General features: G+C 39.3%; 1 long non-coding RNA gene across 5 annotated transcripts in view; it reads left to right on the top strand.

Moving 5' to 3' along the window:
- LOC102154401 overlaps nucleotides 1–10,233 on the top strand; it is a 78,707-nt gene extending 68,474 nt beyond the window's left edge. For 4 of the 5 annotated variants that reach the window (XR_005381025.1, XR_005381028.1, XR_005381027.1 and 1 more), the window contains 3 exons: nucleotides 4,726–4,796; nucleotides 6,080–6,171; nucleotides 8,589–10,233. This is a non-coding gene — a long non-coding RNA (uncharacterized LOC102154401). The remainder of the gene's footprint in view (nucleotides 1–4,725; nucleotides 4,797–6,079; nucleotides 6,172–8,588) is intronic. The other variant, XR_005381026.1, reaches the window with a different exon arrangement.
- Nucleotides 10,234–19,547: the final 9,314 nt, after the last annotated feature.

Below are 19,547 nucleotides of genomic sequence, written 5' to 3'. Positions count from 1 at the left end.
GAATGTAGTTTAATGCCATTTATCATTATTAGCTCCTTTCCAATATTCTTCTTGACAGATTACCAAAGAATGGCAAACAGTTCCTTTCATACATCCAAACTCATTGTTATGTTCTCTCTAGGTCTAATCTCTCCACAGCTGCCTTTAACCTTCATCTGGAAGCTGTAAAATATAACCATAAAATGTTTTTAAGTGTAGAAAGTTTGAGGCAAAGGATATAAAGAAAGAATATTATCAAGAATACAATTTGCAGCAGCTTGTTATAGATGAGTCTGCTACTATTCTCTGCCTCCTTCCACTTTTTAAAATGATCTAAAACTGAGAAACCAGAAGATTCACAGAGTTTTGGCAAAATCAGTTTTGAGAAGTTCACATAAAGATATGTTCTAATAAAATCATGAAACACTTTAAATATAAAGAATAAAGCTGATGGATTAGTAATGCTTTATTTCACACCAGTGATGGTTGTCATAACATCTCCTTATTGCAGTGAGGTAGTTTTCCTCTAATGCTCAATAAATAATAATTATATATATATATACACATATATATATACTATATATATAAAATTCCTTCAGGTAAGATGGGCTGCTACACACACACACACACACACACACACACACACACACACATACAAAAAGGGATAGAAGGTACATACACCCCACAACCCCACATTCCCCAAAGGACTTCACTGTCAACTTTGAAATCCCTACATGCCTTTTCTCATTCAGAGATTCTTATTGTCATGAATTTTCTGATTAGCATTTCATTGCTTTTATTTATATCTTCTTACATGTATTTATATCCCTAAATAAGATATTATTTAGTTTTAAATATTTTTGAGCTTTATGAGAATGGAATCATACTTTTGTATTTTTCTTCAGTTCTTTTCACTTAGCACTATGCTCTTGAGATTCATCTTTGTTATTGCATGTGCTAGCAATTCATTAATTTTCACTAAAATATCTATATCTATCTATCTGTCATCCCTCACAAAAATCTGAGCATGGATGTTTATAGCAGTTGTAATCATAATTGTCAAAACTTGAAGCAATCAAGATGCCCTTCAGTAGGTGAATAGGTAAGCAAACTGGTATAAGCAGACAGTGGACTTTTTTTTTTCTTTCAGACAGTGGACTCTTATTCAACATTAAAAAGAAATGAGCTATCAAGCCATGAAAAGACATGGAGGAAACTTAAATGCATACTACTAAGTGAAAGAAGCCAATCTGGAAAGACTATATGTTGTATGATTCCAACTATATGATGTTCTGGAAAAGGGAAAACTATGGAGACAGTAAAAAGATCAGTGGTTGCCAGGGTTTAAAGGGAAGGAAAGATGAACAGTTGGAGCACTGAGAATTTTTAGGGGAGCAAAATTACTCTGTATGTTACTGTGATGGTGAATACATGTTACTCTGTGTTTGTTCAAATTGGTAAAATGTACACCACCAACAGTGAATGGATAATGTAAACTAGTATAATGTAGACTATGGATTTAGGGTGATAATGGTTCATTTTAAGTTCATCAATTGTAACAAATGTACCACTCAGATGGGAGGATGTTAATCATGGAGGAGGCCATGCATGAGTGGGTCAAGATGGGAAATCTCTGTAGCTTCTAGTCTATTTTGTTGCAAACCTAAAATTGTTCTAAAAAGCAAAATCTACTTAAAATTCAAAACCGTTTGTACTCCAATAGACATTATTAGAAAAGTGAAAATATAATCCATAAAATGGAGGAAGATGTGTACGTAATACATTTGATTAGACTTGTGTTCATAAAGAACTTCTACAAATGAAAAACAAAACCATACATATAGTTCAATTTAAAAATGAGCCAATGATTCAAGTAGACATTTATCCACAGGAGATATACAAAGGACCAATAAGTACATAAAAGATGCTCCATGTCTTTAGCCATTAGAGAATGGATAAAGCCACAGTGTCATACCAGTTTACACCACTAGGACTGCTAAAGCAAGATACACGATAATAAATGTTGGCAAGGGTGTGGAGAAATTGGCACTTACAGGCATTGCTGGTGGGAATGTAAAATTTTGTAGTCACTTTGAAAAACAGTTTGGCATTTCCTCAAAATATGATACATAGAGTTATCATGTGACCTTTGATTGACTGGATTGAGGCTGTAGCTGTTAAGGGAGATTTTATGTTTGGTTCTTTTAGGTGTTCCAGAGGAGAATTACAAGTCAGGTACTGCTTTTTTATGTTGATATCTCAAATTTCTGGACAAAGATACAGGCCTGTATCTTCCATATTCTCCAATATAAGATCTGGCATTGTTTTTTTATTTATTTTTTAAAGATTTATTTGTTTATTTTAGAGAGAGAGAGCAAGACCACATGAGTATGTAGGGGAAGTGGCAGAGAGAGAGAATCCTTTATGCAGACTCTCCGCTAAGTGCAGAGTCCCATGCAGGGCTTGATGCCATGACCCATGAGGTCATGACTTGAACCGAAACTGAAAGTTGGTTGCCCAACCTGCTGAACTACACAGGTGCCCCTATTTTTTTTTTAAAAAAGGTTTATTCACTTATTTGAGAGAGAGAGAGAGAGAAGGAGAGCAAGGGGAGGGGCAGAGAGAGAGAGGGAAAGAGTGAATCTCAAGCAGACTTCCCACTGAGTGCAGAGCCCAATGCAGGGCTGAATTCCAGGACCCTGAGATCATGACCTGAGCCGAAGTCTAGAGTCAGAGGCTAAAGTGACTGACCCACCTAGATGCCTCTGTTTTTTGGTTTTTTAAACCTGACCTATAGATTGGGATTGAAAATATATCATATTTACTATTAAAAGTTGGAGATTTGGGAATCCCTGGGTGGCTTCAGCAGTTTAGCACTTGCCTTTGGCCCAGGGCATGATCCTGGAGTCCTGGGATCGAATTCCATGTTGGGTTCCCTGCATGGAGCCTGCGTCTCCCTCTGCCTGTGTCTCTGCCTCTCTCTCTCCTCTGTGTCTTTTATGAATAAATAAGTAAAATCTTAAAAAAAAAAGTTGGAGATTTGGGGATCCCTGAGTGGCTCAAAAAAAGTTGGAGATTTGATATTTTTTGTTTCTTCTTTCTTTGAAAAGCATTTTTTTTTTAAAGAAAGGTAAACTGCCATAGGCAGTGCCTCATTTGCTTGTACCTGGAGTCTTGGAAATCTATGTTCTCAACAAATGGACCTTCAGAGCTTGTTTGGAGGTTCTAGCAGCTATTCGTAATATGTTTGACCCAAGAGTGGTTCTTTTCCATTGAGGAAAGTTATCCTCTTTGACCCAGCCTCAGCTTGGGGGTAACACAAGGTGAGGGAGGGCTGGGACACCTGCCTAGTGAGCCAGATCTGCTGAATCAATCCTGGCAATCAATGAGATGACAGATGTAGCAAGATTGCCCTCACATCCTCTCTGAAATTTTTGGAAATTTCTGATTATAAAGGGACTCTACTCTAACTCCCTACATTTAGGCAAGGCTATGTGTCCTATCCTTATGTGGCCATTAAAACACAGCCTTGTGTTGGATGAATAATGAATGTTTCCAGTGCAGTAAAAAACTCAGAGATGGCTCATCACTCTGGTTTTCAGTTTCCTCCATTTTTGGCCCCCAGAGACTTTGCCTACTTTTTTTTTTTTTTTTTTTTTTTTTTTTTTTTAGTGATACCAGATATTCATTTAAGAGAATTAAAAAGAAAGTCTATATTTCCAGGTGTTTTATAGGACATGTAGGTGAGCCACCATACTGATGGAGAAGGAAGTTAAGTTAGCATTCTGTATGAAATGTCACATCGCCAGTGGATATCTATAATAGTCCATCAATAGATACCTGATAAATGATATTTAATAAGTCTTAAGTCTTCACTACAATATTATTTTGGCCCTGTTTATCTAGATTTCTGAGTATAACACAAAGTTGAATGGATTATTTAACCGTGGGTTTGAAAAAAAAAGATAAAAAATGGATAAGGCAGAGCAGGAGATGAGAACTATGTACCCTTTACTAAAAAGTAATATTAAATAAAATTATGGGGCAGCCCAGGTGGCTCAGTGGTTTAGCACTGCCTTCAGCCCCGGTGTGTGATCCTGGAGACCCAGGATTGAGTCACATGTTGGGCTCCCTGCATGGAGCCTGCTTCTCCCTCTGCCTGTGTCTCTGCCTCTCTCTCTCTCTCTCTCTCTGTCTCATGAATAAATAAATAAAATCTTTTAAAAATAAATAAATAAATAAATAACGCACACTATATTATCCTATATGGATACTCTATCATGTACTAGATGTTATACACCTAATATATATATATTATGATATATAACACATACACACAGTAATGCCGCTTTAATCTGTCAGTTTCTCCTCATCAAGGAACTCATGGAAACCCTTCAGCAAATGTAAGTAAGTGAATATCTTTGTTCAAAGTCAGCCAGGGCTCTCCTTCTATTGTCCAAGTGTAGTTGACCCTTTCCTAAATTCTCCCTTTTATTTGTGCTTCAGACCCTTCTGTGCTGTGAGATTACTTCTTATACCAGATATTTGAAGGCACCAGAAAATACTCAGATCCTTTTCATACTTGTTCAAAGTTCTTATAAATGCTCTTTATCCATTGTATTTCTAAGGGGGGTTGGCACTCTTCACTATGCTCTGTAGAATTTGATTACTTGATAATATGTGAATACGTTCCTCATGTATTTGCTTATCTCTGAAACTTCTTTGTATTTTTCAAATCTTTGCCAGGTGTGATCTTTGTCCAACTGTCTCTCACCTTGTTGATAGGAGGGATATCTGAAACACTTCATCTATGACAGGTAGAGACATTCCTTGACTGGGGTGTGACCTAAAATTACATTTTCTATCTGGCAGAATGAGGGACATGCTGGCCCTTTATTTACAGAACAAGTTAACATTCTCCTTATTTGCAGAGGCTCAGAGGAGTGCTGGATTGCCCACTTTATTATCCTCATGGAGTGGGCAACACAAGCTCTCACCTGTAGGTTCTGATGGTTCATTCAGGTCCCAAGAACCAGAATATTCACATGGGAGGGAATCGATATGCTTCCTGTTGTTAATATTTGAAAAAATCAATGCTCTGTAGCATGGATACATACTTTAAAAAGCACAGTGAACTGAACATCTTTGCTTCTAGGTTTAACTGCAGAAGGAGAACGAAGTATTAGTCCTGGTCTGACTTTAAGCAATGATGTTTCTCCTATTATAGAGGGAGGGCTACTGTCGAATTTACATTTCAACCAAAAGCAAAAAAGAGCAATATTTAGTCTCAGCTAACAGACTTCTCTGAAGCCCTATTGTAACTTAAGCACACTGGTGGCAGCTTTTTACTCATAAAAAATACTTGTTACAGAGCACATACCACTGAATGAACCAAATGTACAAAGTGGGGTTTTCTGTTTAAATAAATAAGCACCATTTGACATCTGGTGAAAATATCTCCGCAGCACCCTTTGTTCTCCTTAGCTTACATTGACGAGGTTTTAAAGTTGAGAAACTGCCCTGTTAGGAAAGGAAGCACATGAAGAAACATGACTATTAGTTTTTCCTTCACTGCAAATGTCTGAAAATCTCACATCTAGAGTCTGTAGTTATTATGGGGTTTGGCGTGTGGGTGGCTGAAAATATGGTACTTGGCCTTTTGGTGCCAAACTTTCACGCAGCTTCAGCTGTCTGTATACAAAAGACATGGAAGAACGTGTTGCTTTACTTTTAATATTCGGAATTGTTCGCCTTGCCAGTGGAATAGTGAATATGTGGTTGGTACTGTTGCTCTTGGAGCCTGCCAGTCTCATAGAATCTTAATTGATGGAGATGCTGTTAGGAACCGAGTGAGCATGTGGGTGGGGGATGGCTTAGGGAAAGTCTGCACATTAGAAAATGCTGCCCTGGACGCCATTTCCTCTCGAATCCCCTCTTCACCCTTCACACACTCAATTTTCCATGTTTCTCCTTTCCTGCCTCAAATCAATGTCTTTGATTTAGTCTTGCCCCTGATTCTCACGTGGATAGAAAGTATATGACAGATTTCGAAGTTCCTAAATGGCCATTCTTTGGTTGAAAATTTTTTATATTTTCTTAGGTTCTGGGAAATTAAAATAAATGATCTGGAAGCCTCAGCTTTCTGAACAACCTTCTCTGGAAGTTGGATATGGTAAAGGCCTCTCTCCTGAGGTGAGCTGTGAGTCATGAGCCATGATCCACTATGGCTGTTTTTATTTCTGCCTGTCTGCATGTCTGTATTCCTTGCTTAGCTTTCTCTCTCCTTTCCTTAGGATTTTCTTCTAGCTCTGTTCCCTTTCTCTGCATTTCTGTATTGTTAAATGGAGAGCTATTAAAGCCTTATGTCCCAGGGAAATGGTGAAGAATAATGGGATGGCTAAGTCGTGTTATCTAGGGAAGCTGTGAAAATCACATCTCTGGAGAGTTTAAGAAAGTGTCAATATGAGATGAATCTATGCGAGGTTGTCTCTTGAAGGGGCCAGAGCTTGGGGTACAACCACTCGTGCTCTGGGTGCAACACATAGCCCATCCCTCACATCAAAGGTGAATTCCACATATGGATTCCAGCCTAGGAAAGACCAAGGGACATGGTGTCTTCTATATTCTTGGTCACATCCTTAAACCTTCCTTTTCCTCCATGCAGCCTGTCCTTCCTGTGTTTGCAGGCTTTTTAAATGGAGGGAGTTTCATATACAATTATGAAGAAGGAACATTTAGTCCCATGAAACCAAGGGCTTCCTATAGTTTCCATCATTGTTTGTGCAACAATGTTTATTGACTGTCTCCTGTGGACTTGCCTATCAGGCACTGGGGTTGGGACTGGTGATGCAAAGAAAAGTAAGATGGGTTTCTTTCCCTTGAGGTGCTCACTGTCTAGTGGATGTAAGACCAACTTAACTTCTGAATTTGCAGGATTTGTGAGGTCCAAAATGAAAATTCAGAGCTCTTTCCTGAAATTCACCATTTGGCAGTAGAACATGAAGCCACATACCCTTCTGAGCGTGGGGCCCTGTGAGAGTACACAGATAGAATGCCCATGAGGCTGACTGGGAGTCGGGGAGAGAAATGATGCACACTGATACCAGGGCTGGGTGAAAGGGCCCAGAGGAGCTCTGTACAGTCTTCTGGTGGCACTGGGGAAGGAGGGGTCCCCCCAACTCAAGGAGGGGTGAGAAGAAAGTCTTCTCTTTCAGAAGTTTCCCTTCTAATCTCAGTGTCACTAATGGATTTCAGGAATATGTATTTCTCACTCTTCCTCTGGGACATAATCACCAACAGCTTTGTCTTGCCAGACTGAGTGTACTTTAATATGGAAATCCTTCCTTGTTCTGCCAAAAAAATTTTAAGTCATCGTACTATAAAAACTAACACACAACAATAAAATAATATTTTAAAAGAGTCAGTGAGGAAAATAAAGCACAGGTAATGTAGGCATAGGAAGAATAAAGAGAGGCAATAATGAGATAAGTATGCATTCTATGGGATTTTATACATTTGCTAGAGATTGGCTGCAAAATCAATTTTTTAAAAAATTGTGGAATATACACACCATAGATTTACTATTTTAACTATTCTTAAGTGTGTAGTTCAGTGACACTAAGGATATTCACATTGTTCTGCAACCATAGCTGCCATCCACATCCAAAACTTTTTCATCATCCCCAAATGAAACTCTGTTCTCATTAAACAATAACTTCTCATTTCTCTCTCTTTCCACACCCTGGTAAATACCATTCTACTTTTCTCTGTGAATTTGACTAATTTAGATATCTTATGGAAGTGGAATCATATGGTATTTGTGTCCTTTTGTGACTGGCTTACTTCACTTAGCATATGTCGCCAAGGTTCATCCATGTTGCAGCATGTGTGAGAATTTCCTTCCTTTTCAAGGCTGAATAACATTCTATTGTATGTGTATGCCACACTTTGTTTATTCATTCATCCATCAATGGACACTTGGGTTGCTTCCACCTCTTGGCTGTTATGAATAGTACTGCTATGAACGTGGGTGAACAAATATCTGTTTGAGTCCTTGCTCTCAATTCTTTTGGATGTATACCCAGAGTGGAATTGCTGGATCATATGGTAGTTCTATGTTTAATATTTTGAGGAATAGCAAATTTAGTTTTGAGGTTTCTAGCAGTCTTCTTAAGAAAGGAAACATAATAAATTATATAATTCACAGTGCCCTTGAGGTAAACATGGATCAGTTGTTTGTGAGACTAGAAAAAACTTTCTCCCACGGGTACTTATAAAGAAGGTGCTCTGTATTTCAATGAGCGACAGGATCTATAATTGCTTTAGAGTAAAGATAACAGTGCGCTTCCAGGGGCTGTTCAGGGCAGATGATGGCACAATGCCAAAGCACAGGTCGGTGATGCAGACCATGCGGTCCAGGCTTGGAGTGGGGCTGGCTCCTCTTAGGATGGAAATTCAAAAGAAGAAAATGGTCAGCAGGGGAGAGAGAAATTAAGAAACACAGCCCAGGGAAAAGGGAGTTTTCTTTAAGAAAGCATTCTTAGCACTTTGCAATTTGGAAAGGAGAATTTTTTTACCCAGGATAAACTGTTCTTTATTTCTCTCTGTAGCAAACTGTATTGCTGATTAACCACCACTTTCATAAACTTCAAGTGGGCCATTCAAGCTGCCTCACCGCTGCTTAATGTCCTGTACTGAGCATGGTCTTCCCATAGTGCCGACCATGTTTTGTTTTTATTAGGAATTCACCTCGCCTTGTCTACTAAGAGGAAAGAAAAGGGAAATCACACCTCAGAGCTCAGCAAGCCCATAAAATGGCAGAGATTCCTGAAGAAGGCTGCCCTGAACCCCAAGGCCCCGGCTGCCTGCACTGTAATGAAATGCATGACTATGGAAGACAATAATAATTGCAGCAATGGCTCGTTCCAGCTCCCGGATGATTTGGTGCTGTCAGGAGTGCGCTGTCCTCTGACATCCCAGGAGGCAAACGGCACCAGTGACTGCGGGCCCTGATTGGGGCAGTGAAATATTGCTGGCAAAAATTAAAAGGTCCCCGTGTCAAAATAATTCATGATATGCATATCTTCCATTCTGATGAAACGGCTGATATCCGGATTAGCAAGATAATAAAACTGATCAGGCTACAGTTAAACAATTTAAGTTGGAGAGCTGTTCATTTTGTAGGTGTCACTTGTCAGATCAAGGGGTCAAAGCAGAATGAAAGGCTCTCCCCGGTAACCTTCCGATGATGTGGATTTGGAATGTTCTTCATGATTTGTCCAAAGTTTTCATCATCGGGCTGCCGACTAGCATTACCGCGGCAGGCTGTGTTCTGACATTCAAATCCCCGGAATGACAGGTTATTAGGAGAGGAGAACTGGCTCTACATACATTAAGCACCATATCTCTGACCTGTAATGTGAACTGATAGTGATATTGTAATTGAGTGAGTCTGAAAAAAAGGAGGGGAGAATCTTTATTAAAACACGGCAATAGAAAGGAAAGCATTTATATTTCCGATGATTTGTGGGTTTGTAAAATAAGCTTTTTGGTGATGATTTATTTTCGGTTTCTGGAAGGCTGAGTGGTGTGCATAGTGTTTATTTGGTGTAACAGTTATTAAACTAAGATAACACAAACTCTCTCAGCTTCTCTCCACATGCTGAGCAGGCACAGATCAAAAGAGATTTGTTCTATTAAAGGCAGGAGCTTTAAAATGAACAAAATGGACCCAAGTACAACCCAAGGCCAGGACTTCTCCTCGGGATGTTTATACCTTATAGCTTTGGCTTCACCCCTCTGCCTGAGGCTGAGATCTTACTTTTCCACGAGCCCCGTCAAGGGGGGTGGGTGGCCTCCCTTATTGGTGTCAGTGACTCCATTGTGGGGTGGTGTCATGCACTGGGAAACTAATTTAATGTGCATTAATGGGGTCCTAGGTGATATCTTTCATCTTTCTCGCGAAACACCCTAGTTTCAGGGAATGAGGCAGGCAAATCACTGAATTCAGTGGTGGTTGTGGACCCTTGAAAGAGCCTGACTCTTTGGTGACCATAAAGAAACTCAGTGTGTGGGAGCACCTTGGTGGCTTGGTTAGTTGAGCATTTGACTCTTGGTTTCAGCTCAGGTCAAGATGTTGGGGTTGTAGGATCAAGCCCCACATCAGGCTCTGACTTGGTAGGGAGTCTTTCTGAGAGTCTCTCTCTCTCTCTCCCCCTCCCTCTCTCTTTTGGCCCCTTCCCCACTTGCTTGCTCTCTCTAAAATAAATAAATCTTTCAAAACAAAACAGAAACTCAGTGTGTGTTTGTGTGTATGTGTGCATGTATATGAGTGCACACACGTGTGTCGATGCACATATATGTAGTGCATGTGTATATGTGTGTGCATGAATACATACATGTTTGGGATCTTCTCCTGATTTCATAGGGTAAGGATTGTCCAGAGAAAGTACTAATAGTATGAGCACTGGGATGAATTTCAGCAATGACACGCTAAGTGACTTTGGGCAAGTTAACTAGTACCTCCATCTGTAAAATGCAGTGATAGTTGTCAATGTGCTGTGAAAAAGGAGAAATGACATGATTGGCCTGAAAGCCATTATAAATTACAATATGAACATAAAATATTATTGTTAAACCAAGAATAGGACTAACACATGTTTAGCTCCATGCAGATATAAGGGTTTATTATATCTACAGTTTTTTGCATATTAAATAGGAGCCTTAACTCAGATGCTTCAATATTTGAAGTATATTCTATAAAAATACCTCCTACCCTCAGTGAAATATGGTAACTTTAAATATTTTGGAAACAGTTATCATCAATCTCTGTTTAGTTCTCACTATTACAGTAATCACCTATTTTTTATTTTATGAATTTTTCGTGTGTGTGTGTATAAAGGTGGTATGTGTGGCATCACAGGCTTCCCCAAAATTGAAGTTAGTGAATATCACTCTTCTCATTTTACAGATGTTGATATAACAGAGGTGTTCAGAAATGCCAGTAGTGAGTCACCAAGGGAAAGAGTAGAGGCAGGGATGATCCAGGATTTCTGGCTTTAAAAACTGGGCAAGGGGACACCTGGGTGGCTCAGTGGTTTAGCATCTGCCTTTGGCTCAGGGCATGATCCTGGAGTTCCGGGATCGAGTTCCACATTGGGCTTCCTGCATGGAGCCTACTTCTCCTTCTGCCTATGTCTCTGCCTCTCTCTCTCTCTCTATGTCTCTCATGAATAAATAAATAAAATCTTTAAGAAAAAAAAGGGAACTGGGTGAATGATGGTGACATTTTTAGAGATACTGAATTCTGGGAGAGGGACAGTTTCTGGGAATAAAAACTAAGAGTTTCATTTAGGACAGATCAAGTTTGAAATGCCTATTATGTTGTCTTTTCCAGGTATGAGTTGAAAGATAGTATCCCTGAATGACTTGCTTTTATATTCACACAGGAGAAATGTTATAAATTAATTAACTTACAAATGTTATAAGTGAATTTTATAGTTAAGTAGATAAATTACAAAAAATAAATCAAGGAGTTGCTTCAATCCAATAAACACATAAATATATAAGGCTCTTTGTGTAAAGAATACATAAGTAGCTTCTCCATGTGAAAAAAAATTAAATACAAGAGTAGAGAGTAGCGATCATTGTGGGTGAGGATAATCAAAGAATGTTTATTCTGGAGGAGGCTAGTTTAGAAGACCTTGGTCTCGGGTTGATAGATGAAAATACAAGGGTTTTCAAAGGGGAAAATTGTCAGTAACTACTTCAAGTATGCATCTGGATGGAGGCCTATCAAAATATGAATTTCTCTTAATAAGAGTGTAAGAAATGGTGAGTAGAGACAGAAGTAAAGCAAAATTGAAATAATGGAAGAGCAAGAAGAGCTAGTATTTTAGGAATAGCTATATGGAGTGATGTCTGTATAAATTCATATATAACTAGATACTTTTCCTTTTTTTTTTTTTTTTAAGATTTTATTTGTTTACTCATGAGAGACAGGGACATAGGCAGAGGGAGAAGCAAGCTCCCGGCAGGGAGGCTGATGTGGGAGTCAATCCCAGGACCCCAGGATCATGTCCTGAGCCAAAGGCAGACACTCAACCACTGAGCCACCCAGGTGCCCCAATTAGATACTTTTTCAAGTATATCAAGGACTATGAGTCAAGGATAGGTGAATTAAGCCAGGTTGCAATTCAATGAGCACACTTACTCTTACACACATTTACAAACTCATCAAATTTATGTTACCAAATGATTTCTGGATAGAGGGTAGTCCCAGGTACTGGGATCTTGGATAGCCAGAGGCCAACTTCGTACACCTGTTTATGAAGATATGTATGGTCAGCTTGTGTTTGGCCACCGGGTGCCTCCTAATGTGGTGATATAGGAAAGAGAGGAGAATTGAGAGTGAAAGTGTTTGGATAAACACTGCCTTTGGGCATGCCTGGGTGGCTCAGCGGTTGGGGGTCTGCCTTCAGCTCAGGGTGTGATCCCGAGTCCAGGGGTTGAGTCCCCGCATCGGGCTCCCTATGGGGAGCCTGTTTCTCCCTCTGCTTATGTCTCTGCCTCTCTCTGTGTGTCTCTGATAAATAAATAAATAAATAAATAAATAAATAAATAAATAAATAAATCTTAAAAAAAAACCACAGTGCTGGTAAATAAACTATTTTGTGCTAATTCATTTACACATTTGTCTGTAGCTGCTGGCTAGCTGGAAGTAGTTTTCCTATGTCCTAGGCTAATTCCCACATTGGGAAGATCTAACTCAGTCTAAGCTACTTATATCAGTATAGCTGTTTTGAGTTATTAAGCTAAAGGACTTGTTAGAGCAGGTGTGAGAGGTGTCATCTTGTTCCCAGGTTTGGGGTCACTAAAGGCATTAATTTAGGGTTAGGCCTGGGATTACATGAGATGCCCAGTGAGTTGATCCGACTATATTTGTAATTTAGAAAAAAATATATAAAAATTGTTTTTTATATATTTAGGCAATATTGTCAATGTCTATTGTGCAGGACATTGTAAGACAGAGTGAAAGAAGGGAGGAACAGATGATTAATGGTATCACTCAGTCTTGCTGTGGCTAAAATGCTTCCATGGGAGGACCCATTTTATTATTGGATATCTGATGGGTATTTTTCAAAGAAGTGGTTAATCTCATTACTACCTGTAACAGCTGAGTTGAGACCAGAAACCTTCCTGAATTGATATACTCCAGTGCTTATTTATAGATAATTATAATTCCATAAAAGGTGAAAATGAAGTTGAAAATAAAATAAGGTCCTGAATTAAATTTGGTCAACCTTCTGTTTTGTTGGAAGTATAAGTAGAAGACAGCTTCAACTTAAATGTCTTACCAGGACCAGCACAGACAATATTGTCTTATACATAGTCTATAGTGTCATCTGTATACTTACATGCTGAAATTATTTTTCATTTCCAAAATAATAATATTTACTCCCTTGGAAGTCTTTAACAAATACAATGGCTCTTGGTTCAGATGTGAAACATTTAATCAGATGTCCATTGAAAATCAGAGACTTTTTGGTTATATTTATAAAATGTTACAAACTCATATATCTTGGATCTAAAATGTTTGAGGAATTCCCAGAATATAAAGTAAAAGTGGGAAGACCTAATTTAGTTCTAATTAATTCCCTTAAACCAGACCTTTGGGCTTCTTTTTTCACCTTCCTTCTTTTGTTGACACAGTATTCTTTGTCTTTATTTTTTAAATGTCTTTACCTTTATTATCATTACTCTATCTTATTAAGTCTCATAATAGAAGGGAACACTTCTAAACTCCACTTACCAGAAAGAGAGTGAGGGTGAGGCTGTTAGTATTGTTGTTTGTAGCTACCTGAGGCATGATATGGTCTAACTTAATTTCATAGGGATCATATTTATTCTTATATTTCTTTTTTTTTCTTTTTTTAATTCTTATATTTCTTGATTGAAGAATTTGTAACATTTCAAACAAAATAAATGAGGTACTTCTGCTGCCTTTCTAACGGGAGGCATTACAGTTTGGTCGAATGGAGCATGTGCTCTGAACCTGATAGCCTGGGTTTGAATCTCTGTACCATAACTGTGTGACTTTTTGGATGGGATACTTACATCTCTCTGTACTTCAATTTCTCCATCTGTGAGGTGAGGACAGCAATAAATGGTAAATTATCTCATAGACTTAGTGCAAGGGTTTATTTAGTTGTCTAATGCACAGCACTGACTAGTGTTGGCTAATACGATTATTGTTCACAATTTCCCATTGTGGTCTCATTACCCTCACTCGCTCTTAGTGAGGTAGGACCCAGCTTTTTTTCTCTTATTCCTTTGAAATTTAGGGGCCTGTGCCAGCTATTATCTTTATTGTATGTTTCTAGCTTTATATTTTAATACATTATTTAACAGCACAGCTAAACATCTCCTTAAGGCACTAAAATAGAGGTTTCCTATTGATCAAACTCTAGGAGGGACAGGGGAGATGGAGAGGACTGGGGAGGAAGATGACCCCCGAGAGGAGGAGGAAGCTAGTAGGAAAGTTGGGGGCTGGAAACATACTTCAGAGGGAGCTACCCCTTGCTGTGCTCTGCTGAGAGCCTGTCCCCAGAGCGCTCAGATCTGATGGACTTGCTGATTGGGTCCTTCCTTCTCAGGGAGCAGACAGTGTGTACATGTGGTTCCGTGTCTCGCCTACAGGGGGCAACACTGCAGCTCTGGTCATTTGTATCCTCAGGTTCCCTCCTATTTCCTTTCTGAAATACATTGTTTTTACAGCCCATCTAATTTGGGTGTAAGCTTGGCCAGCCTTGTTGTCATTTTAATATATATTATTTCGGTTTTTCACACAATCTGTAATTTATTTTATTGACTTTCTAATAAATAGGGGGGCAAGGCTCTTATTTCCATATGGACTGTGCATTTTGGAGAAGCTTCTGGTGGCTCGATACTAGAGCAAATCCACTCTGGCTCATTTTCATCCCTCCCATTTGAGGTTTATGTGCCTCTCCTCTCCTAATTTTTCATTAGAATATAGTAATAGTCTGAGGAAAGGGTGATCTGATATGTGATATATTTCATTATGTTCTTATGGTAAGGGCAGCGTCTACAGTGGGAGAGCATCACTAAGTTTTCGGCACGGTAATTTATTCCGCAGCATTTAAATGCTGTAATTTTCACACGGAGGCACATGCTGCCACATCTATCTTCCCCTGGACCAGTCTGTCTTGCTCTTTCCTTTTCATCTGTTTTGTTTTTGCATATTTTTTTCATAAATTCGACAGATGGCCTCCTGATGAATCCTTGATAATACTGTCATGTAAAGCAGCTAAGACTAGAAATCATCTCGCAACAATTTTTCATCGCAAAGGGAAAATTGAACAGAGACAAACATCGCTAAGTCCATAACAACAACCACAAAATATCCACTTTGTGTAAATAAAGAGGACAGGCTTGCCTCCTTGTGCTTCCACACAAATGCCAAGCGTCCTTTGAAAGTCCTCTGAATATTTCATGTTGTGTTTAGATCCCTCTTCCAGCCTCAGGTTGGTTGAGGTTGGTGGGTTTTCATATTCTGAGCATTCGCACAGCCTCACGTCCTCTCTCCTCCCTGAGCCCCTCCTCGCCGGGCTTGGTAATTGTGGATCAGGTGAAGTTTGCGTCCCCTCATTTCAAGGTCATGCACCAGTAGGACCATTTTCCTGACTCAGAGGGCACGTAATTTCACAGCCGTGTACTCCTCATTAATCCCCCCGAGTGGGGGCTTGGGAAGTTCCAGATCACAGGTTTGTTTTTGTCTTGTTCTCTGACTCAATGCTTCACAAAGGGATTAGATTAACCCCTTTGATTGTATTTGTGTCTTACTGCCTCCTTTTGAAATAAAGTGATTTCTTCCACCCTCTCTCCTGCCCCCATTCCCCACCCCTTCCCATTTCCTGTCCTCATATTTTTTCCTCCCATTTAATGAATAGGTTGCAGTTCATTAAAGAGAGATTTGTGGCAAATACAGGGAATTATTCATTTATGGTAGTAATTACAGCTTTCTTTTTAGATAGACATATATCTGTATGTATATATTTTTCCATTCTCTTTCAGAAGCTCGTTTATATAGTCTCCAGGATTATTGCAAAGATGAAAATGTGTTGTCCAGTGGGTGTGAATTGAAGTCCCTCTGCATCTGAATTCTTATAGTTTCTAAAAATTTGAATGTCCTAAAACTAGAACATTATTAATTTGTTTCTCTGCGCCGTTGGCTTCTAGGATGAGTAGGCACAGGATCTCAAGTGAGAGCTTGCCTCATTTTTAAAATGGCTCCTTTCTCCTTGCCTTCCCTTTCCTGTTCTCATTCCTGATTCTGATGGCTTCTGTGACCCGCAGCAACCACAAAAAGGACCCCCCTGGGCCTTTCACAATTTCTCAGGATGTGTGAGCTGTTGCAAGCCCTCTTTGCAGGTATTGAGATTTTCTACCTTCCATGATGGTAGCAATAATAGCTGTCATATAGCCAATGCCTTCGTTCATCAGGCACTTTATTCCCATTGAGATAGGCATTACTGCACCCATTTTATGGAATAGGAAGCCAAGTGTAGATGGGGTTAACTCACCTGAAGTCCACATTATTAGAAGGGTTGTAGCCAGATTGAAATCAGGCCTCCTAGATTTCATAATCCACACTGTCTCCTTCCTTTATTTCAACCTGCTTATCACCTGAAAAGCTGTTCTAAGCTCCAAATTAATTAATTAATTAATTAATTAATTAATTAATGAGAGGAAGAGAGAGAATCTTAAGCAGACTCCACACTCAGTGTAGGGCTCAATGGGTGGCTCAATCACAAGACCCTGAGATCCTGACCTGAGCTGAAATCAAGAGTCAGATGCTTAACCAACTGAGCCACCCAGGCACCCCTAAGCTCCAAATTTAAAACCAACAGTCCTGTTTTCCAGTTTATGTGCTTGCAAATGCAACAACGTGACACTGTACTCCACTTCAAGGGATGATGCATTTCCTTTTTCTCTTTCTCATCCCTTTGACAATAAACACAAGCTGCGCAATAATCAAACAGAATTGGAGTGTGCTGGACGCAATCCCAACTTAAGAGACAGGATATCAAGCCTGCCTAGACATTGCCTGCCCTCTCTTCACGGAAGCAGTGGAATTCAGGAATGGAGAGCATCAGCTGTTGGAGTGAGTTTGAATCCTGTTTTCTCTATCTAGTTTGGAACACAGATTGTTGTGAGGATTAAAAGTTAACATGTGTATACTGCTTTAGAAGGTCTCTGGCTCAGAGCAAGCACTCAATAAGTAATAGCATTTGGTTTTGTTGTTGTTAGAAGTGTTAGTCTGTGGTCCACCATGGGGCGCTTGGCTGGTTCAGTCAGTAGAGCATGTGATTCTTGATCTCAGGGTTATGAGTTCAAGCCCCATGTTGGGCATGGGGCCTATAACTTAAAAAACAAAAACAAATATTCTATGGTCTAGCAGGCAGAGAACACTAGGAATACACCTAGAGCCAAACCAGAGTGAGGTTTGCTTACTTGATGCAGCCTGGGATAAAGAGCATTTAAAGAAGCAGAGGCTGGTGTTGGATGCGTGCTGGTAGTCTGATGACTGGATAACCCACTGGTGTTTCATCAAGGAAGTAGGGGGATTGAAATGGGACGATAGCTGTCACTGATAGAGCAGTGGAAAGTACTCATTTAATCAGAGGATGAAGGATGTTTAGTATCCTTGTCTCTCTCATTTCACACATGGCCTTGGACAGACTGTGTCTCTGCCTTGTTCCCCTGCATCTACAGCATGACTTTGTTTGATATTTGTTTACTTTTGTAAGCATTGTTTATGAGCTGTTGTGAAGGTTGTGGCTTAGGTAACTGCCAAGACCTTTGTTACCACTTTCTCATTGATTAGAAGCCTTCTAATAAACAAACGAATGGATATTTAACAACTTAATGACTGCCTTCTTCTAAGTGTCTTAAAAGATAACCCTCACTTTATCCTCCTAAGAACCCTATAAAGGAGGTAGTATTATCTCGATTTTGTGATGAGACAGAGCAGTTTAGTAACTTGCCCAGGGTTACAGCTAGTCAGTGACCTGTGATTGCTTTTCTCTGATGTGCTTCATTTCCTCATGGAAGGAAAACTCACTTCAGGCATTTGGCCTTCCCTTTAGATTCAAAGAATTCTGATAACCTCTCTTGTGACTGAGGCATAATTAAAAGTGGGAGTTCCTTTCTCCTCTTTGCTATATGGCGTTTCTATTATTTAAGTGTGCAGATGGATGCTGGGTGAGGAAACATAAATTTAAGTTGTGGACTTGGGTCAAGAGGTTCAGAGGACTCAGATGCTTTTGGAACTTTTATGGGGCTGGTTGCATAATGTGGTAGGGGCTTGGGGAGGTGGGTTGTTATGGTGAAAAGGGTTGAGAGACAAATAGGGAGATAGCTGGACAAAATATTTTATTACAGACAGTTTTGGGATATTGGCAAGACAACATTTTATAAAATACCGAAAGTCAGTTAGGGTCTGGATTTTCTATTTCACTACAGAGAGGCCATAACTGCTATAAAGAAAGAAGGCCCTGGTAGTGAAAATGGAATTCAGAAAGGTAATATAAAAGTATAATAGGGAAATAACTCAAAAAATTCTTATTTTAAAAAGCCAACATTTGGTCATATAACAAATATTCATTGAAAATGTAATATATGCTTGGTATTATGATAAATCCTGGGAATATAGTATCTTACAGGGAAGACAAGGTCCCTGACCAAATTCCTCCTTTTTTAAATTCTATCAACAAATACTGAGCACCTACCGTTGTGGTAGCACCACACACACACACACACACACACACACACGAAAAACCAAACCAACCAACAAAAATAAAAGCAAGCCCGAAACCAAAATTAAAATTAAAAAAGCAGATGGACACCAAAATAAATGAAAATAAAATGAAATAAAATTTATTTATTTCAAGTCTTTGCTTTCAAGTTACTCATTCTTTACAAATGAGGGAGACTTTTTCTTGACCACAACATTTTGCGATAAAGGACTCTTATTCAAAGCTGCCACTCTGACTGCTTTGCTGTCCGCAAAATACATTTCTTTTTGGCTACCGGATGAGTCCTTTATTGAGTGCAGGCACGATTTACAGAGCTTTCACCACTGCCTTTTCTCTCTCCACAAGAATGTGCCGTTGGGCATTTTACCCTCTGCCATACAATGAGGGTGCTGAGACAGTGTGGGTGAGTTGCCAGGCTTCACACGGCTAAAAATGATAGTGATGGGATTTTAACTTAGGTGTCCTCCCCTCACAGAAAGCAGAAACTTAAGCAGTTGCACAATCTTTACACTCTTGTTTTTTCATTTGCTTTATCCCTCAAACAAATTTCTCACTAATTCTCACATTTACTAACTCCGCATAGCTACTCTCTTTTAGAAGACAAATTAAGACTTCCTTTTTTTTCTTTTTTTTGTTAGATAGACAATATTTATATGTACTTCATCTCTGGCCATCTTCTCTATGGCTATAAGATAATAAAGAGAAAAAGGCAAGTGTGAATGACACGTTTTG

This window comes from Canis lupus, chromosome 29, assembly GCF_011100685.1.
Source record: "Canis lupus familiaris isolate Mischka breed German Shepherd chromosome 29, alternate assembly UU_Cfam_GSD_1.0, whole genome shotgun sequence".
NCBI lineage: Eukaryota > Metazoa > Chordata > Mammalia > Carnivora > Canidae > Canis > Canis lupus.
This window is presented reverse-complemented; position numbering and strand designations above follow the sequence as displayed.